Consider the following 17,002-nt stretch of genomic DNA (forward strand, 5'->3'; position numbering starts at 1 on the left):
CGGTTCGGCGCAGCAGGGATTGGATGGTGGCGGCGACCGGACTACTCGGAAGTAAGGTGGCTGCTATAGTATAAGTTTAGGGTTAGGGTTTCCATTGGTGATGTTCCATTAAAACGGGAAGGGAAGGGGACCGGGTTCAAGTCCCGTGTCTCATTCAAACAAAATATCATATTTACACTTCTAGTCCCTCCCTGCTAGATTTATTTCAACTTAGGTTCAAAGTTATAAAACAACCCCCTGCTCTCCAAAAATCTTTTCATTACAAGTCCAGATGTTACAAAGAAATCTCCATTTCCATAAATTACAATATTTAACTCCTTATGGCTAACATTGATAAATTATCACAAATTTAGGGCTAAAGTAAAATAAAATATAAAATACATTTTCGGATTTTGGGGCTTATTATTTATATATATATATATATATATATATATATATATATATATATATATATATATTAAAGATATGATTCTTAGCAACAGTAAACCTGTTGTTTTTTTGACATATTTGGTCCATTTATTTCCTCTATTTCACAATTGGTCCAGCTCTTTATTAATATTACAATTTCCTCAGTGAACCTAGGGGTGTTCGTTTGGATGGATCGGTTTAATCCGATCCGATCAAGTGAATCCAAATTAATTACGGTTTTCAAAACGTAGATCCAAATAGTCCAAACTAAATTCAAATCCGATCTAATCCAACCAAATTATAATTCGGTTGGATCGGTTTTTTACAATTCGGTTTTCAAGAATCAAGACATTTGAATAGATATACAACTTTAGTATTAACTTACTCTATAATATAAACTAAAAAATATTGTATAATTAGTTGTGAATTAAAACTTATAAGTAACTATCAAGAAAAATATATTATAGTTTACTACTTTATAAACAATTTTTTTTTATAAGAAGTACATATTAAAGTTATTATAATAGATGAAAAAATTTAATATACTAAAAGAATAATTTAGTAAATTTATAAATTATTAAAGATATATATTAAAAAGAACAAAATAATAAATTGAAATTCGGTTTTTTTGGACTATTCAGTTTTTATTTTATAAACCAAAACCAATCCGAAATCCAAAATAATAATTCGGTTTTGTTATAAACCAATCCAAAAATCCGAATATCCGAACCAAATAGTCCAATCCGAATTATCCAAATGTCCGATTCGGATTTATCAAAACAGCTAACAATCCTAACCGAACCCACCGCCTAGACAGATCCCTCCACCGCTTTAATACACGACGCTTCTTCTCTACTTTTCTTCTTCATCTCCGGCTTTATAGATTCGGGGTTGTCACCGCCAAAGCTTCCGGTTCACGCCTTCCACATCTATCGTTGTTCCTTTTTAAAGAAACAGACGATGCTTTCTTGACTGCCTCCTCTACCTGTGTAATGTTAGAACCGACGATCCCATCGTCGATGAAGTCAATCTCGCAAATCAAGCTTTTCTCATTGTTAATCAGCACCTGCTCCACCGCGTGTGCACAATCTCTGGTACCCATCGATGCAGACGACACCATCTCTTTACCTCCACCGCCTCACATGGCTTTCGATTGTAGATTATTTATGAAGACACACAGGGCGAAAATCGATTCCCTGGGAGTTGTTGATGCGCCTCCGGTATACAGGTAAGCCCTATTTTTTCGTTTTCGGAGTTGATCCAAAATCATAGGTTCATTGGCTTGGTTCTTTTTTTTTTCAGCTTCTGGATCTGGAAACGAAATCGCATTCATTTCCAGATTTTATATGTGTTTTCATTTCTAAATTCGATTTATTAGAGAAACAATTTTTGGTGACTCTTCAACATGAAGCAAACCTATTGAAATGTTACATACCTGGTTGAAAACCATTGGAGGATACTACCAGTGGTGCCCAATACAGTCATAAATTCGATTTATTAGAGAAGGTTAGTAATCATCATAATCTATTCAAACGATGCACTCCAAGTGTTTGTGAAAATGCCAATATCAGTATTTTGTTATTGATACATCTCTTTCTCATGTGGCTGTGTTTGTTTAGGTTGATGACAAAAAACTAATGAAGATGGAAGGCTTAATTGTTGTCAAATACATTGTAAGAGGGAAGAAAACTTTAACTAATTTTCGCTCCCCCTTATGCTCCGATGACATCATTTTTCTCTCCTGTAGTCGAACCATAACTACATATATGTGATTGAGATGGTTTTAGGGCAAATCAAACCTTAAATTTTTGTTGCGTCCAAACACAATGGGTTGCTTCTTCAACATCAGACCTGCACAGAGTGGTCTTTACCGGCTTCCTTCTCACTGTCTATGCTTTTTGATTTAGGTTAGTCTATTTGGTTTGCTGACAATTATCTGTCTTCTCTCTACCTCTATATAAGTTTACAAGGACATGTCTTAATGCAGATGTATTGTAGCTATTTTTGGGACAAAACGCATCAGCTTTGTCTCTAAACCTTGAATTCAAGGAATTCCTTATTACTATGAGGAATCCACAAATTCTTTTATAATTCATGACTAATTATTTGATTTTTTTTTTTACATAACAAAGTTCTTATGCTCATATTTTACTGTTGCATATGTATAATATAAGGAAATTGCTTATGTAATGGATTTTGTTATATTTTATTGTGTAATTTTAAGATTTCCTAATCTGAGTATTAGTTATTAGTTAAAATTCCTTTTGATGTTTGATTAATATTAGGTCTTGAATTGCGCCTCAACTGCCCACTTATCGCCTATGAATTCATCCTCAACCTAATGAGATTTACATCCTTTCTGTTCGTGGTGGATTTAGACCTCTCAGAGAACAAACCTGGCTTCTTAAAAAGGTAAATTTTTCTTCATTTATGGTTGAAATGTCTGGAATATTGATGTAGGATGAAATTTTTCGTGTTCCTCAATGCCAACAGTATTGTGTAGGCAATTTTAAAAGTTGGGATCCTATGATAACCACCCTTCTGGATTGTAAGTTTCACCATGGTTTTAGATTTTTTGCGGCTAATTTTCCATTTGTTCATTCTTTTGGTAGATTTTACTAAAAGTTCTTTATAGGCTTGTAGTTGTTGGATATTGTTTACATTGAAATTGCAAATCGATTTTCGGCCCTGTTTCCTTTTTTCCAGTTGATTCCTGTTTAGATAAATGATGTATGGAGAGTATATGAGAAAATGATGGCATAGTTCGGGAAAACTAGAATTTATATTTTTTTATTATAATCTTATTTTGGTTTTAATGAGATTGCATTTTGGTTCATGATATAATCAAATCTTTAAAGCCATCACTTACAGTAGTTCTTGCTATGTATCTCATGTGTCTCAAGAATATGTTTTTGGTGAAGTTATCTTCATTTATTGGTAAAGGTTTTTTTTCCCCAATGATTGTTTTATGGACATATGATGTTTAAAAAAATAACTGAGAGAATGATGGCATATTTGGGAATTAGTAGGAAAAAATTAAACGAGGGTAAATTTGTAAAAAGCTATGACTTACATCAATAGAATTTATTTAGGCTAAATAGAACTCGAGTTGCCGGTTCCTTTTGATAAGTTCACTCTATTTGCAGAAAGTATGCAATCCCATTTGCCAAATCCTTTCAGCAATAAACGAAACTATGTTATAAGGTAATTAATTACTTTTTTTCATTAATTACCATTTTAATGTTGCTTATATCTTGCAAAAGTTATGATGTAGTATTTCGAGTGGATGCAGTGCATATGGATTTTACTAAACTGATGAACTTTTTTTTTTAGTGTAAGCTGATTTGTGCATTGGTTAGGACAGAAAATTGAAGAATTTGGAGTTACATTATGCATAGCTAAAGCGGGTAATATGGTAGTGTTTGGTATATTGGAATCAAGGAAGAAATGGAATGGTTCATTCCATTGGATCCATTCTTCAGCAAGTTACGCCAGTGTAACATGGCCAACTTTAACCTAAATATAATATATCTTTATCTTTAAGTTAATATGTTTTTTGTATGTTATATACGAATTTAAAATTCTAGTAGCTTGAAAGCGGAGCTGAATATAGTATTTCAGTGAGCATGACCTTCAAGCAAACGAGCTTTTGCTTTGTATGCAGTCACTTGGTATTAGGAGAGAAAGAATGAGACAACCTTCAAAGGAATTCAGATGTTATTGAGATACTTAAAAGACATTTTACTTTCTTTGAGTCTTTCATTTTTTTGTATTAAAATTGCATTGTATGCATTTGCTATGTACGTCACATCCAACCCATGCAAAGCATGGGCACCTACACTAGTTGTTATTATTATTATTATTATTATTATTATTATTATTATTATTATTATTTATTTATTTTTAACAGCATGTTATAGTTATAAATTTTGAATTTGTGGATCTCAATTCGGTCAATAGTTTTGATTTTGTTTTGGGTATTTGAATTATCCGATATTTTTGAGCAATAGTAATGTTTTGTATTTTCTTTAAACAACTTATAATGAAATAACTTTTCAAACTTTTCAGACTTATTAATTTAAACGCTCAAGTATTAACATCAGTACATCACGGTCCTCAATATACATATTGGTTTAATGGAGAATAAATAACGCTTATTAAGCCAAACCACCAAAAATAAAATTGTCCACAAACACAACACTAAACACCCTTGCCATAATACCAAAGCTCAAGAGTAACTATGATCCTAGGAGTATTTTTAATTCCTTAGCAAACAATGACCATAGGAGTTGATAGATTTGACAAGGATGTGAAGGAGGAATGTTATAATGGAGTGCAATTACACTCTTCTTACTGACAAAACCATGTAAAAAAATATGAATATGTTTATTCATGAGCATAGAAGTACCTCCATTAGGGAGGAGGGAGTCATTCCCTCCCAACCCATTCAACCCACTGTCACATCAGATTTTTTATTTTCTCTTTCTTCTATCTTTTCCAACCCACAACACATGAAACCCTATCTTTCACAACCCACTCAAGGAATTGAATGATATGTAAAAAATTTGAGAGTAAAAACACTACAAATAAATAAATTGTCTATTCTATTTTTATAAAGACACTATATCTTTGTTTTATAAAGTTAAAACAAAAAAAAATACAAAAAGGTACAAAAAAAGGCAGTAAACATGAATTAATGTGGTCAAGGTGAAAAGTTGAATTCAAACAAATAAAATAAGTTGATTGTGGTTCATTAAATAAATGAATTAATTATCCATGTCTCTTGTCTCTATTGCGTTTTGCATAAATGTTATTGCGTTGTAATTTTCATATGCATGCATTGTCAGTGGGTTCATCAACCCGAATCAAACCAAAAAAGACATGAAACCGCTAAACCCATGGTGCTCGATTTCGTTTCCCGACGGTACCTCCGGTACTGCCCCATCCCATTGACGAAACCGCATATGACTCCGTGCTGCCTTAAAAGCAACCATTTTAAGGCTTATGAGTTATCATTTTAACAGTAAAAAATATCCATTAAAATTTGGTTAAATGTACATTGCTATATCACCCAAAAACAACAATTTTAAACCTTAAAAAGTTCCAAAAATAATGCTAAAAAATCTGCATCGAGTATTGTTGAAATCGTAATCCCGATATTCAATTTTCATAAATAAAATGAACTCTACTTTAGAACCAAGATTCCAAGATTTCACCCAACCATCTTTGTCCTTTATATGAAAAAGTAGAAAGTTTACAAATATTGTAATTGATAATGAGATTGTTACCACTTCTTATTTGGATCGATGTAGATGAAAAAAATGATTAGAAGCAACTTGATCTTGATTTCCTTTTGACTTCGGTCAAACATCTTCAAATCCAAAACCCAATTTTAATCGCCCAAGTTACATGAATCCAGTAAGAGCTCCATCATCACCAAAAAAAAAAAAAGCATTTCACCAAACACCTTATATGCACTGTAAATAAGCTTCAAGAAATTATAACAAAAATAAAAATTGAAGTAAAATATGATTCCCTTGTATTAGGTAATTAACATATTCTTTATAATCTAGCTTATCATAAATATAGAATAAAATATCACTAACAATGTATGCACTTCATCTACAAGCTGCTCCAATCTCCATGCGTGAGAAACAAAATGTAGAGTCAAATAAAAATCTATCCATTATAACATCATACTTTTTGTCTTTCTACTTTTAGTTATTTTGTTATTAAAATCTTAGCCACATTGAAGTTAATTACCAATTTGCCCTTCCTGAACGGTCAATGATATTCTATTTTTCTAGCATACCCTATCTATGATTCCCTTGTATTAAGCTCAAACTACCCATGGATTTCAACATATAAAAGATGCATGTCTTTCTGGTTGATAACATATCAAACTCACATCAAGGGTGACCTTTGAGTCCTTATCATGGCACCATGGTTTGCACAAACCGTCCACTCCACCACCACCAGCACTCAATCCTTCCATCATTACGGATGTCAACCCTTCGTAACTTTCATTGCCTCAATTTCTCACCCCTTTTCACTTTAATCCATCTTCAAGCGATCTGTTCATCACTTCATTTGCATATATGCTGAAGCCATGTGTTGATTTTTTTCTTCATCTTTTTTTTTTCTGAAATTGGGGCTTAACAAATTACAAGGCTAACCACATAGTTTATTGCTAATTTGATTTGGATGCTAAGAATCAACTAGAGACTACTGAGCTGAACTTTTTTGTTGAATTTCTGGGCTTAAGGTGTTCAAAATCAGATGGTACGTTTTATTAAATGTTGCAAAGTTTTCCCACCAGGTGTTTGTTAAAAGTCCTTATTTAACTTTTCAAAGTTTACGTGTGCTTTCATCTAACTGAAACTGGGATGGGACTTGGTTTCTCTAACAGATGATGGCAGAGGATGACGAAAGCTTTCAAGAACGCATTTGATGAAAACATCGTTGTATAAAGCTTCCATTAGCCCGTTAGCCTGAGACGGAAGATGAAAACGAGTATTGATTGACTTTTTTCACGTTCCTGATACATAATTTCGTTCTCTTTTCCTTTTCTTTTTGATGAATCTTTAATTAGTTGTAGTTTTACAGTGAATCATCTTCTGAAATAACCAAGCACCAACAACCTAAACTACTTTGTGGAGAACGGGGGAGCGTAAGGGTGGTGAGAGAAGGAGGTGAAATTCGAGATATAGGTGTTGAAATTGGGGAAGCTAGAATTCAAAATTGAACGTAGAAAGCAAATGGCCGATATAAGGGGAAGAGATAGACGACGACTGGTCGTTGTGGTCCGACATCGTTGCTGTTGAAAATCATTTGGAGAAGGATGAAGATGATAAAAAGTAGGGTGGCAAGACCATGCCAAATAAATTAGTTGGGTTGAGTTTTTTAAACCGTCATCCCAAACAGGTCGTATAATAGTTTTTCAAAAATAAAGGTTGACTTGTGAATCCGTTTATAGTTTTAATAAAAGAAATTATTTTATTTTTAAATGTATTTATGCATTAAGTATTAATATTTAATAAATATTATATAATAATACCATTGATTTATAGACCATTTGACTGTTTTGACATTTTGACTCGTGGTGAATGACCTAAGATCGTAAGTCGTAACATGTATGACTAAGTTTATAACCATTTTGCCAATTTGTCCTAAATAATAATCTCAAAATCAAATTGCGTATGAGCATATCTCCCTCTTCCAAACTTCCAGTCTTTCGGTCTCCCACAGTCCCACTCTCCCCTCTCTTACTCTGTGATCGAAATCAGGTATCGAAATGGTGTTGGAGAATTGACTTTCTTTTTTGGGAGAAAAAATGGGAATTGTGGTTATTACTTTAGCACTTGAATCATCTATATTTATATTAATGTTTAGTTTAAATATGTTTCTATAAATGTTTTGAACTTTCATTTGTATGTTTAAGACTTAAGTGTCTAAAATTCGGATATGTTTGCATCAACTATCAAGAATTTATTCATGTTTAATTGTCAATTTATTTATAGAATCTGACCCACGAACCCAAATCAGATCCACGAACCTGCCAACCTGTGAACCCGTATAAATAAATGGGTTGGCGGGTCATATATGAGTTTATGTTCCAAACCCGTCAACCCATGACCTGTATATTTAAATGGGTTGTGTTTGGGTTGACATATTTTGACCCGCCAACCCGCGACACGTCAACCCGAACACGACACGATTGTCAGACCTAATAAAAGAGTAACTTGATAAATTGGGATAGTGTTTCGGGGGCTAAAATCTCAATCCCTATACTAAAAATTCTCTTTTATATTATATATTACATTATAATGTTCCAACCTACATTATACCAAACATTACATATACGATTAGATTTTAGGGTAATACTAAATATAGTATTGAATAAAGAACAAGATACTTAAAATATTTTTTAGTGTTAGATATAGTGTAACGGTTGGAGGAATTTAGTGTTTACATTATCTTTTACATTATAATTATAGGTATAGTGTAAAAAAATATTGTTAAAGGTTGGAGATGATCTAAGATTCATATATTAATGGATCAAGATCTAAGGTTCATAAAAAATCTTATTGTCGATTGAAGAACATCACCAAGAGGATTGTTCTAGATGTGTTTTGGAGGCTCAAAAGGGCTTTTGCGATGGTTGAGTTTATGATGGTGGAAGTGGATTATACGGTACCAAAGAGTGATTGATGATATTCCTGCCATTCAAAGCACCACCGTAATTTCTTTCTGGAGTAGTATTACCTAGAACTAATAGTTGGAATACTTTAGTGGTCGTGGAAGATAGAGAAGATGAGTCTAGGACGGTTGCGATGTATCAAAATTTACTAGTGGAAAAGGCACACCAGGGGAAACGGTGGTCGACGTATGTTTCCTACATATCAATCTTATCTCCATTAATATGAAAATGAAGATCTGTCTGTGCTAATGCTATATAACCTGTATTCCCTCCTCTTGACGGATTCAATTGGCGCCAACCTTTAAGGAATATCCATGATTCTTTCATATTTTAAGTGAAAAATTAAGGAGATGGCCATTTGAATTAGTCTTCATGTTGAATGTTGTTCTTATCTATTTGTGTTGACCATATAAGATTTCAATGCATAAATTCATTGTATAAATCGCATTATGGTCTTGTATGACTTAATTTTCAGCGTTTAACCAAATATGTTTTATAAGGGGTGTGTGTGTGTGTATATATATATATATATATATATATATATATATATATATATATACACACACACACACACACCCCTTATATTTTGGGAGATCACTTTCCTTTGAGCTTCGACTGAATGTACACATCACATTTTCTTTTCTTATTTCATTTCATTCTTTTCAATAAGTTTGTAAAAATTTTCAAATCCTTAGTTTGAGTTTGGAATCGCACACATGTTTAACCAAATCCCTAAAACTAGGGCTCTGATACTAACTTGTAATGCCCTGATTTTTACAATATATTTTGTTTAACTTTTAATTAAGATAAAATTCCATTTTCATACGCCAAAACATTAAATCATTTGTTCCAAAAGACAAAATCCTAAAATCAGAGTTTGATAAATGAACATAGAATCACAAAGTAAAAAAAGTTGTTGATGAGTATGTACCATCACGTCTTCTCCTTCCCTTGATAATCTAAAGTACCTGAAACATTTAATCCATAATTGTAATTTAAAGCTTACTGATTTCCCCAAAATACCATAAACATTACAGTACATGCAAGTATACAAAAGTTGGCCTTTAGCATAAAGTTGGTTCGCCTTAACTACCTTCACCATAAAGTTATTCTTATCCTGGCCTTCAACATTAAGTTAGTCCACCTAAGTATCTTGGCCTTCAGCACAAAGTTGGACCGCCTCAGCTCACTACAAGATATGTCGGCATATATACTATAGATAAACAAACTACTCAGCACCACATGCATCTGACTAACTGGTCTACTAGCTTAACAACATACCACAACATAACCACAATCTATGATTATAGTGAGAAAACTCACTTGAATCAACAAGGTGAAAGATCAACACTCAACATCTCGCCAAGACAGCTACACGATCATACTAACTCGACAGTGGTCAAACCTCAGTCTTGTACTCAACTTTCAGTTTAAGTAAAGGTCAAATTGGTCAAAAAGTCAATGGTCAACAAAAGTCAACAGTCCACAAAATTACATTATTATTCACTTGGCAACGAATTAGTCAAGACATACCCAAAATCACGCTATGACACCCTGGTCTTCATGCCGTGAAACCTGACTTAACAGCCTTACTCATTTAGTCTTTTATCATTTAAGAAAGAAGTCCCAAACTTCATATATGAATCTATCAGGGGACTTAATGATTAAATTTTCCAAGTTTATCCATTTAGACAACTCAATAAACCAAGATTTACAACCCTAAGTCTAAAATCCACTCAAAAGGTCATCTCTAGTGCATAGGCTCAACGCATGCCCATGAAAGCCCTTTTTCTTCATCATCATAGGTCCAAAAGCTAAATAATGCCCCAAGAGGCTTTGAAGTTCATCAAACATCAAGAGCACAAGGGTTTTGGGACCAAAATGACCATAAAAACTTTGATCTAAAGAGTACAAGCATAAAGGTAGAGACTTTATACCTCTCTAAGGTCCAAAAGATGAATTGAATGGAGAAACTTGGTTGGGAAACTCCTTCTTCATGCACCAAAGACACCAAAAGGGGTTGGTTAACGACAATGCACATTTTTCAATGAGTGGATGATGATGAATGAGGAAAAACGTAGGGGTTAGTGCCTTTAAATAGGGTCCCAAGGCCGAGAATTAGAGTTTCACTCATTAGCTAAGTCACACCATGAACTTTAGATGAGAAATATGTGGTTGAGATTGAATCACAAGATCTTTATTTTTATTTTTTCAGAATCTCAATGGAACCTACATATACACCATTGGCGAGTCTATGTGTATAGAAGGTGGGTCACTTGACTCACTGTTTTTCCCATCTTTTATAAGAGATTATAAATAATTATAAATTGTAACTCATCTTAAAAACTTGGAGTGAACCACCTTAATGTTTTTGACAACAAAATATATATAAATTAAAATTTCAAAAGCTCACATTTTATGTTTTAATAGGCACCGAAGTCATTTAAGGTATAATCCAATAAAAAAAATATTCCAATACAAGTTAAAGATAATAAGATAAATACAAGAAAAAAGAAAAAAACAAACAATAAAAAAAATTTGTTCTCAACACGTCGTTCTTCTCCTGCTTCAAGGTATACGTTGATACCGTGATACACAATTACACAAATCGGAAATTACTCGCCGTACGTCGGCCCTGACCCCACAACTAATATCAAGATACAAGACCTCAATGAATACAATTATAAATACTTGAAATTTCTTTTTTGGTTATACAACCCGACCCGAACTTGTAACTAGTATTTTTTTTACCATTTTTTCGGTTTCACTTAAATAGTGAACCACATAATTTTACGTTCTAGACTCGCCACTGGTATATATACACACACACAAACATTAGTCATTTACCCACATAAAGCAGTGGCGGCGAATAATTTCATTTCCCTGAATGGTTTCAGAACATTCTATTTAAAGGGCTGCATAGTTTGATTTTGTGAGTTGTTTCCTTTTTTATGGATAACAAATAGCTTATGCATTGTATACGGTGAGTGGGGGTTTGTTTCATCTCGATGATATATTTGATTAAAAATATAAATACATAGTTGTTTTGGGTTGAATAAATTTGGCTTCAAAATATAAGTACGTTGATGTATCTGAGTAAAATAAAAGTAAAATATTGGTTTTGGTTAAAAATAAAAGCCTGTCGTTGTTTTGCGCAAAGCAACGACAACAAATAGTTTCATTTCATAATTAGTTCAATTCAAAAACATGTCATATTTCAAGGAACACATGATAGTTGCATATTACTATGAGTCGGTTTTGCTAAAATGAATAGTTATTTCTCATCCGGTACAAAGGAAATGAGTCTTCTCGTTGTGTTGTGATTTCATTGATTTGTCAAGGGTATCTTAACATTTTAACTTATATGATAACCATATCGGCGAGGTCGTAAATAGATAGATCAACGAGATCTAAATGAATGTTGGACGGACCAAACCTTGCTTTAGAAGCATTATGATATTCATTTGGAAGTTGATAAATAGATACATCGTTTTACCATGTGTGAAAATGGTATTTGAATGTCCAAAAGGTTTTAACTAAATATCAAATACTTACCAATTTATCATATATAATTAATAAATAAAGGTTCTATAGTTTTGTATTTATATACTTAAGAGTCAATGTTTTTAGGTTAAGCTTTTAATTTTAAATTTATGCCAGACAATAATATATAATAGCAAATTTAAGAATATAGTTTTTAAATCCCTTAGAAAAACTAAGATGTAACCTAATATTATTTATAGTTTAAAAGATATATAATAATAATATATTATAATTTGAGGACAATAATTGTTAATTATAAAAGTTTGTTATTAATTGAAATTAGAACTTATAAATACTAATCTAATAGTATAAAATTTAAAGTCCAAACCTAAGAATCATGCAAAGTTAGAAAAACATAAAAATCCTCTATTTCACTTGAATTAACCGTCCACAGTCCATAAAAGAAAAAAGGTGATCCACCAACCCAACTATCTAAATATATTATAATTTGAAAAAAGCACATCTTTAACATTGTATTCAAACAAAATTTTTACAAATACAACTATAGTATATCATTCCAACATATACATCGGTAGCCATATATCCGCACAACGCATAATTGAAACTATTAATTTCCAACAAACACAAACGATTATAACCCACAAAAATTGTCGCTGAAGGTTGTTTTAGTAAATAAAAAAACATTTAAAAAACCACTTTCCATGTCTAGCTAAAGAATCAGATCTTTAAAGGTTGTGATTGTCCTTTGAGATAGGCCTGTCAAAAAAACCTGAAACCCGTTCTACCCACCCGATCCGTTCCGAATTCGGATAGAATGGGTCGGGTAGAACGGGTAACGGGTATGAACATTCGGGTAGTAGGTTAACCCGATAATAATATAGGTCGGGTTTTAGGTATGAATATTTATTTTCGGGTATACCCGAATACCCGAATTTGTTTTTTAAATAATATCAAATATACAATGCAGTCATGTACGCACACTTCAAATAAAACAAAACCATTTGTTTCCAAGTTATTAACGACGGCTCGACAGTCGATGCAAACTTGCAAAGGGAATACGACGCTAAAGCTGAAGTCCTGAACCGTCATCACAATTCTCAGTTTCTCACTATCGCACGGAATGAAATTAAAAAAGTACATAACATATTATAATGATTTGTATTATTATTATATATGTACTTGTTAATTGTATGGAGCATTTTCCTACCCGATTCATTATTAAACAAACCAACATGTAAAAATAAAAAAAAATTATCAATAAGTGTCATTTAAGAAAGTTTTGGGTATACCCGATAATTACCCGACCCAACCTCAAACCCGAATACCCGAAACCCGAAAACCCGAATTACAATATAGGTCGGGTATCAGGTATTATTTTCTTAAGGGAATACCCGTTCTACCCGAAACCTGAAAATTTTACCCGTTCGACACCCCTACTTTGAAATGACTTTGATTCCTGCAAGTTTGAGACATCCTATTTGTTAAATTCATCATTTTGCAAATCTTGATCATAAAAACAGGACCTGATTTGATGAGTTTGATAGAATCATGTATGTTTTGTTAGTTCTGTCCTAGGCATATCCTTAAAACTTGAACTCAACAACCTAAATCTACAAAGCGTACATTTTTTAAGCCTAAAAATATAAATTACATTCTTCAAAATCGAACCTATACCGAACAACTAGAAAACAACTTGAAATCGATCTAATCAAGAAGTAACATTGACCAAGTAACATTATCAAATTTATAGAGCCTAGATACCTCGCATTCTTCGTTCTTCGGGAGAAAAACTATGGACTCTTTTATTCCTTCTATGAAGTTTAATGAAAACACCATATGTTGATGCAATACATTAATTTTTTTGTAGTCCCCTGTCAAATAAAGAATAAACAGAAAGTGAAAGCATCCACTTGCAACAAAAAGATACACACATCAGGCCCAAATAAATAAGTTGAGCAAAAGAAATTAAGAAAAAGCATTATCGGTGATTGTGGATACACACATCAGGCCCAAATAAATAAGTTGAGCAAAAGAAATTAAGAAAAAGCATTATCGGTGATTGTGGATTTAGTGACATACATGGTCTATTGCATGCCTTCTCTGAATAATAAAAAGCTTCTTTATATGTGTCAACATGCTCATTATGTGTATAAATTAGTTTATGGAAACTTGAAGTATCACATAATCATTAAAATAGAGAGAAAAAGGAAGATAATTATGTAAAAATGCTAACATTTATTCTTAAATTACAACCCCAATTATATTGAGCATTGCATCACCCATTTATTCGACTTCCTCTAGTTCAAAAGCTGATATGTTCCAAAAACATATTACCATCAATCGGAACAACAACTAAATTAGAATGTCTATACCTAAAAAAATATATCCATACAAATACTCACAGAAAGATATATATATATATATATATATATATATATATATATATATATATATATATATATATATATATATATATATATATATATATAGGGCTAATGTCATAAAAGCCCCCAAATTTTCAAGAAATGTTTGGTTATGTCCTAACTCCATTTTTGTGTCCACAAAAACCACACATTTGGGCAAAAATTATCATAATTGCCCTCTTTTCCAATTTTGCCCTTTTATGGCATTAGGGATGTTTGGTTCTTCCCGGAAAAATGACCACCACTTCTGGTGTTACTATGATGACCGCTTTTCATCCAAAGATTAGTTCTTTCCTTTCTTATAATCATTGATGAGGCAACAGGAAAACCAAACAAATAAATAGATTTAATCACATAAAACTCACAATTTAACATCTGTTGTTATTTTTCTTCCAGTTGTGGTGAAGCAAAGTTTTCTTTGGGTTACTAAAAACAAATAACAAAGATAGATAGATGATTTCTATGAAGCAATTTTGTAATGTAAAAAAACAACAAATCTGACAAAAAAAGATGTAAAACCCCACAAAGATAATCTGCATCTGAAATCGACTTGAGGTGATCATCTGAAATAGAATTTATGCCATAATCTGAAATCAATTTGAGTAAGAACACGAGAATCGTCGGTCAGTGTTGTGAAATCAAAATGCACCATTGAAACTCAAAACCAGATTCATTGATGGCTTTGTAGGTGTGGGACAGAACTCATTTCTGTTATCGTTTCTTCCCCCTTATTGTATGCTCGTATCCTTCTCATTCTCACCAAGTCTCACCACCACCTCTGGTCGTATCAGATATTCAGGATATTCAAGACTATAGATCAGCAAAATCAAAGCGATCCTTCATATAAACCAAGATGAAAACGAAATTGTTTTGAAAACCTGTAAATTCTAATGCGGACCATGGATCTGGGGTTGAAGTGGCCGACAATGGCGGCGACGTCTCTGGTGGTTATTGAATGACCCGATCACGTTTCTAGAGGTTGAACAGATATTGGCGGTAGCACGGGGGGTTTGACAGTAACGGTGGCCGCTGGTGGCCGGCTGCCGGAATAGGAGAGAGAAGAGATATCAACGATGAAGAAAAGGGGGAAAAGGATGCATTTCTCATGTGTAATTTACCAGAGAAGAAAACGGTGAGGGTGCAGTGGGCTGAGAAAACCAAACACAAGACCCTAATCCTAGAACCAAACATCCCCTGATGTCATAGAAGGGTAAAATCGAAAAAGAGAGCAATCATGACAATTTTTATGTAAATGTGCGGTTTTTGTAGACACAAAAATGAACTTAGGACATTAGGACATAACCGAACATTTTTTGAAAATTTGAGGGTTTTTATGATATATATATATATATATATATATATATATATATATATATATATATATATATATATATATATATATCATAATTCTAATAAATAAGTAGAACTCTGTCACGTGTCACTCTCTAAGAACCCCCAAAATCGAGTTTTCCCGCTCATTTATTCATCTATATTTACATAAATACCATTGAATCCAAATTGAATCAAAGTTCAAACTGATGCAATAAATCCGGAAATTTTAGCTGTCAACTGCATTCAAAATATTCAAGCATTAATTTTAAATGAATAAAGATTATGGAAATAATTTGAAAAAATATGTTAATCAATAATCAGATTCGAAATTCATGATTAAATTTGAAAGTTTGTTTATATTGATTGCAAATTAAATATATTGCAATTATTAAATCCCTAAAAATCTGCAGTATTTTTTTCAGCAAACGTAAATATCATTTATACGGTTATTTTGTATATACCATTATGCTCCATAACAATTCTGCTCCATAGAAACCACAACAAACGTATTCTTCTTCATTCTTTGTGATTCTGCAACGCTTCAAGAATTAAATATCAGGTTAGTGTATTCAAAAATCAGAATTACAAATATTTCTATTCCTTTCATGTTCTTATTTATCGGTATCTATCACGTTCTCATTGTATGATTTCTATTCTTCTTCTTCTTTTTTGTAATTCTTCTTAATCGTCTACTTCTTCTACCTTTTCAGTTTAAAAGACGAAAAACTAATGAACATTACAAGTTCATTTTCTTTAAAAAAAATTAAAAATAGTCTTTTTCAGATGTACACAGTAACTTTTGTTTTGATGGTATGAAATTTTAAAATTTGTTTGTATTTATCTAAATACAATCTCAAAAAAATATTGAATTTAAAAATTTATGAGTATATTAAGTCAGTCGTTATTGTCATGTGTTGATTTTTAATTTTTCTGTTTTACTCATTGTTATGTTATCTGTTAGTGTTAGTATGTTGCAGGGGCATTTTCGGTATAATTGTCGTTTTCATGTTTATTTTATATTTGTGTTCCATCTTATTATATAAACTTTTATTCAATCTAAAACATTATTTCATATGAATTATTTGGTTTTGTTTGTATTCCATTTTATTATAAAATGAATTATTGAATCTAAAAA

At 32.2% G+C, this 17,002-nt stretch overlaps 3 long non-coding RNA genes across 6 annotated transcripts; 2 read left to right on the forward strand and 1 right to left on the reverse strand.

The window, feature by feature from the left end:
- Positions 1-1,199: 1,199 nt before the first annotated feature.
- LOC145101416 (uncharacterized) lies at positions 1,200-4,300 on the forward strand. 4 transcript variants are annotated; one of them, XR_013705656.1, is made up of 5 exons: positions 1,200-1,636; positions 1,711-1,914; positions 2,028-2,315; positions 2,694-3,612; positions 3,742-4,300. It is a non-coding gene; the product is annotated as an uncharacterized LOC145101416 (long non-coding RNA). The 4 variants fall into 4 exon arrangements; XR_013705658.1 differs by having other exon boundaries at positions 1,203-1,636; positions 2,694-2,956; positions 3,555-4,300; XR_013705657.1 differs by having other exon boundaries at positions 1,204-1,636; positions 2,694-2,820; positions 2,912-4,300.
- Positions 4,301-6,205: 1,905 nt separating this feature from the next.
- Positions 6,206-7,474, forward strand: LOC145100086 (uncharacterized). Its single transcript, XR_013704808.1, has 3 exons — positions 6,206-6,690; positions 6,818-6,921; positions 7,015-7,474. It is a non-coding gene; the product is annotated as an uncharacterized LOC145100086 (long non-coding RNA).
- A 7,406-nt stretch (positions 7,475-14,880) lies between these two features.
- On the reverse strand, positions 14,881-15,783 carry LOC145101417 (uncharacterized). The gene is made up of 2 exons (XR_013705659.1): positions 15,414-15,783; positions 14,881-15,313 (listed from the first exon to the last, which is right to left on the reverse strand). It is a non-coding gene; the product is annotated as an uncharacterized LOC145101417 (long non-coding RNA).
- Positions 15,784-17,002: the final 1,219 nt, after the last annotated feature.

The sequence above is a fragment of the Lactuca serriola genome, chromosome 4 (genome assembly GCF_051521515.1).
Source record: "Lactuca serriola cultivar US96UC23 chromosome 4, Lser_US96UC23_V15, whole genome shotgun sequence".
Taxonomy (NCBI): domain Eukaryota; kingdom Viridiplantae; phylum Streptophyta; class Magnoliopsida; order Asterales; family Asteraceae; genus Lactuca; species Lactuca serriola.